General features: G+C 38.1%; 1 long non-coding RNA gene across 1 annotated transcript in view; it reads right to left on the bottom strand.

Moving 5' to 3' along the window:
• Nucleotides 1–1,195: 1,195 nt before the first annotated feature.
• The window catches only part of LOC108764011 (uncharacterized), a 21,607-nt gene continuing 17,335 nt past the window's right edge, over nt 1,196–5,467 (bottom strand). Inside the window, exons 2-3 of the long non-coding RNA XR_001940252.1 lie at nt 5,058–5,066; nt 1,196–1,336 (exon numbers count right to left, since the gene is read on the bottom strand). This is a non-coding gene — a long non-coding RNA (uncharacterized LOC108764011). The remainder of the gene's footprint in view (nt 1,337–5,057; nt 5,067–5,467) is intronic.

A 5,467-nucleotide genomic window follows, 5' to 3' on the forward strand; every position in this document is an offset into this window, starting at 1 on the left:
ATTAAAAAAACAATTTTGGGGGAGCTAATTTCACGCTAGCCCCCCTACATTGAACAAATTGATTCGAAAAGGTCTTAATCGATAGATTTTCGTTTGCACATTCCGAAATAAGTCAATTTTTCGTTTGCATACCTTTAATTAAAAAGTTATTAACAATTAAAGTTAAGAGAAAGGTCGAAAGCGGCAAATAGGTTTAAATCGCACTTACTATGCTCAAAATGGCATGAATCGACAGATTTTCGTTTGCATATTCCAAAACAGGTCGATTTTTTGTTTGCACATCTTTGGATAAATAGTTATTAACAAATGAATGTTGGGGGGCAAACTTCACACCATCAAAATTACATTTTCGGCTCGAATTTAACAGAAACGGATTTGAAATAGTACTAATCGATAGATTTTCGTTTGCACATTGCGAAACAAGTCGAATTTTCGTTTGAACACCTTTAGTTAAAAAGTTATTAACAATTAAAGTTTCGAAAAGGCTCGACAGCGATAGATACGTTCAAATCGCACTTACTGTGCTCAAAATGGCATGATTCGATAGATTTTCGTTTGTACATTCCGAAACAGGTCGATTTTTCGTTTGCACACCTTTAGTTAGAACGTTAACAGATATCAACAAATAATTGTCAAGTACTGCATTGAAAATTCACGCGACAAAAATTATGTTTTCGGCTAAATGTTATTGACAATTATACTTTCGGCTTTTTGCTAGATAAGTTCGAAAGAGGAATATTATGTTTAAGTTGACAATAATCGAGAAATTTGTGTTTGCAGATGTCGAGATAGAAATGAACGACGTGAAATACACTTTGATAAATTTGAATATAGATTCAACTTGCTTTTTAAGAAATGTAAGCTTATAATTTTATTTAGAATGTTACATTCCGCCGGCATTAGCATTACCCAAAGAGTACCGCATGGAGGTTGCACGGTCCGTTTTACGCTTCTTTTTGTGCGTGGGTGTGTATGCGTGGGTGTATTTGCATGCGTGGGCGTGTGCGAGTCAATGTTTAAGCGGTGCAAGTATATATGTGTATAAGGAGAGGTACTCCTTCAAGTGCCATACGCTGTCTCCAGCGCGTAGGCACCTCCCTCTCATATACCCGTGCGCGCAATCTGATCGTCTATTGGGACCTACAGTTTAAACGCCGGTTCCGAACGGCAATTTTTGATAGAGAGGTTTCTTGGACAAGTATTCTACTACTCGGTGGTTTGCCATTGCCTTCCGAGAGGAGCTACGAGCGTACGAAAATTTTCGATTCTGCCGGGGATCGAACCCAAAATCTTTAGTATAACAGACCAGTACGCTGTCTGCTACACCACGCTCGCGCTCATAAGGAGAGGAACTAAGTAGTAGAAATTTTATACGTAGATATAATCGAGTAACTTTAGCTCAAATGTTGAGCTAAAGTAAATATTTCCCAGACAGCATGTATGTCAAAATTGAGATATACGACGTCTTTTAAACGCCTTGAATACATTTTAAGGAGTTTTATGTTTTGATTTTGGATATGCTTTCTATCTTGGCATTTATTAAAATTTGATTCAAAGTTATTCTGAAAAGAAATAGAAGAGATAATACAAATCCACTATCGTAAAATGACTTGTTAAAATTTCCACTACATAGTACCTCTCCTTATGAGACCTACGAGGGTCGTCTGAAAAGTTTTGAGCCTCATCATGAAGATGGTGTTACTCGTCAAAGCCATTCTGGTATCATAATCGTGATATTTACGAAAGATATCTGTGCCAATTGTGGCCACTTTGGACTTCAGTTCTTGTTTGACAATCATGTGTGTCGTGATTTTGTAAAAATGGAAAAAATTGAATATCGTGCTATAATTAAATTCTTGCATTTGAAAGGCAATACATCTACGCAAATTAAAGCCGAGTTGGACGCTGTTTACAGGGACTCTGCCCCATCATTTGCCACCGTGAAAAGATGGATAGCTGAATTTAAACGTGGTCGTACCAGCTTAGCTGATGATGAGCGTTCGGGACGGCCAACAACTGCGACCACCACCAGTAACATCGAAGAAATTCATCAAATGATAATGGACAACCCTCGAATTAAGATTAGGGAGATAGCAGAGACTGTTGGCATATCAAAAGAATGTGTTTGTCATATATTGCCTGAAGAATTAGGCATGCGTAAGTTAACCGCGCGTTGGGTGCCGCGCTTGCTCACTCTGGATCAAAAACGCATTCGAATGAACATTTCTAAGGCCCTGTTGGAGCGGTTTAAGCGAAACGAGTCGGATTTTTTGCGTCGATTAATAACGGTTGATGAAAATTGGGCCCACCACTTCACTCTTGAAACGAAAGAACAATCAAAACAGTAGACTGAAGGGTGAATCTGCTCCGAAGAAAGCGAAGACGGTTTTATCGGCGGGAAAGGTGATGGCGACTGCTTTTTGGGACAGCCATGGAATTGTGTTTATCGACTATCTTGAAAAAGGTAAAATAATAACAGGGACGTACTACGCATCATTACTTGACAAGCTGAAGACAGAAATTGAGAAAAAACGACCGCATTTGAAAAAGAAGAAAGTGCTGTTCCATCAAGATAACGCACCGTCTCACACTTCAGCGGTCGCTATGGCAAAAATTCACGAATTGCGGTTCGAATTAATTGACCATCCACCGTATTCACCAGATCTAGCCCCCAGTGACTTTTTTCTGTTTCCTAGGCTCAAAGTTTGGCTCGGAGGACAGAAATTTTCATCGAACGAGGAGGTCATCGCATCCGTAGATGCCTCTTTTGCAAAGTAAGATGCTCAGTATTATTTGAATGGATTAAAGGGGTGGGAGCATCGCTGGAAAAAATGTATTGACTTAAAAGGAGACTATGTGGAAAAATAAAATTGAATTTGACCGAAAATTTACTTGTTTCAATGTTAGGCTCAAAATTTTTCAGACGACCCTCGTATGAATGTCATGTATACGTTACTTTCTTTTATCGACTTTGTTACGCGAAATATAATTAAAATATGCTGACACGTTTTGATCTAAAAATGACGTAACTCTTACAGAATAGTGGAACATCGTTCCGTAATGATTACGTAAATGTTACGGAACGATGTTTATTGGGTATTGTAAAACTTTTTTTTAATGTAAAAGAACTATTTTAAAACGTTTACCTACAAGTTTAACTAACGTTTTTACAACATCTATATAACCCATTCTTAAAATAACTCCCGGACATTCGTTCACTGAAAAAAGTGTATGTAATTTTGTATGAAAGTTACATATACAGGGTGACCCATTTTAACTTAGACAGCCAAATAACTCGAAACATCGCGAATAAATAAAAAAATGTTTGAAACAAAAATTGTTGGACATGGAGGGGCTGATTGAACTATGACCTTGACAATGACCTTGACCTTCATTTTCAAGGTTATTTGAAGGTCTACTTTCAATTTTCAAATAGAAACTCATATTTTTGATCCCGGATTTTGAAAGAGCGCAAAATTTTACGTCCAGATGAACTTTCATGTTATGGGTGCGAAAACCTTGGAAATATTGTGAAACTGTTTCGGCAGTGATGCTCTAAAGAAAATAAACCGTTTACGAGTGGCATGAACGCTTCAGAAGTGGTCGTGAATCGGTCGAGGATGACGAACGCAGTGGCAGGCCGTCGACATCGAAAACCGACGAAATCATCAATAAAGTGAGAGAAATGTTTATCAATAATCGAAAATTAACTATTAGAGAGTTGGCAGAGGACTTAAACATTGCTTATGGATCCGTTGAGGACATTGTAGTTAATGATTTGGGTTTGCGCCGTGTTGCTGCAAAGTTGGTCCCGAAGGAACTGAATTTCATGCAAAAAAGGGACCCCGTTGACATCGCCAAAGACATGGTTTCCAAGGCTGAATCCGACCCAACATTCATCAAACACATCATTACTGGAGACGAGACGTGGGTTTATGAGTACGATACGCAATCCAGACATCAAGCGAGTGAATGGAGCCAAGACCAAAAAAACCACGTCGTTTTCAGTCGAAAAAGAAAGCGATGCTCACGGTTTTCATGGATTACAACGGTATTGTACATCACGAATTTTTGCCAGAAAGTCAGACAGTTAATAAGGAGTATTACTTGGGCGTTATGAAACGTTTGCGTGAAGCAATTAGCCAAAAAAGAAAGGATTTGTGGGCAAACAACTCATGGATTTTGCACCATTATAACGCACCGTCGCACAGTGCCATCATTATCCGTCATTATCATTGCGTTTCGCCAAATTCTTTATTTTTTTAAGAATTGGAAAGAGTAAGGGCACTAGGAGTCGGGCGCAGAAGACGTAGCGCAAATAATACACTTATAAAGAGTGAAACTTCTTTATTCACTGAACACGCTTACATGTTTCGACTCATTTTTGAGTCTTCCTCAGAGCAAACACACATTAACATATAAAGTAAAAATAATCCTATCATGGTGAGCTCCCCTACATCGAGAATTTAAATGCCAGAATTAAATAAAAAGAAAGAAAAGAAAATGAAGAAGAAGGAAAATATTAAAAATGTCAAATTAAAAAATATAGAAACTAATTTATCGAAAAACTAACCGAAAATAGGGACGCTCACCACAATTACAAAGTACCGTATCGCAAACAATATCATGAATAATTCGAGAACCGGTTCCTGATATGTTGACCAGAAGGTATCAGACACAGTGAGTCACTTTTTTTTAGTTATTAGCTAGTACTAATGAAAATTGTAAAATGATAAAAAAATTTCGTCCGAAGGACTTATTACTGTGTACGAGCGACACCGACTGACAAGACGTGACAACAACTTGAGCTTTTATAGTTTATCTATAATCGGGAGGTAGGCCTTCGGAAGCCCCTCCATATCCGTCTGCAGATTGAGTCCAGTCTTCTGATGAATATCATCTCCGAAATCGATCTCTTCCTGTAGTGAGGTTCCTCGTCCAATATTGCAACACTGTCCCAGTCAAAATCGTGTCCCTCTTGAAACCGATGTTCCGTTATAACACTGCGAGCAGACGTGTTCTATCGGATGTGGTTCTTATGTTCCGTGATTCTTGACTTCAGTTGTCTACACGTCTGTCCAACATAACTCATGTCGCAGCTTTTGCACGAAATCTTATAAACAACCTTCGACTTCTTATCACGCGGTAAGGGGTCCTTATGCACCCTAATAAATTCTTGCAATTTATTAACACTATAAAATGACACCCTCATATGCTCGCTATTCAATCTATTAAACTTCTCAGTTATTAACGGATTTATTATACGCAGGCTGTAAATATGCGTCTATCTCAATATTCTTCCTTTTTTCAATTTGTTTGTTCCGTTTTTGGATCAGAAACAGTTAGATTACTAAAGTCATGGATTAAATTCCGTATTTGTTTAACTAAAAGTCTTTTACACGCTAGATTCTTAAGATACTGTATCGCGAACAATATTGTCCCACCTCATTTGCATCGGCTACATAGG

This window comes from Trachymyrmex cornetzi, unplaced genomic scaffold (genome assembly GCF_001594075.2).
Source record: "Trachymyrmex cornetzi isolate Tcor2-1 unplaced genomic scaffold, Tcor1.1 scaffold391, whole genome shotgun sequence".
Lineage (NCBI taxonomy): Eukaryota > Metazoa > Arthropoda > Insecta > Hymenoptera > Formicidae > Trachymyrmex > Trachymyrmex cornetzi.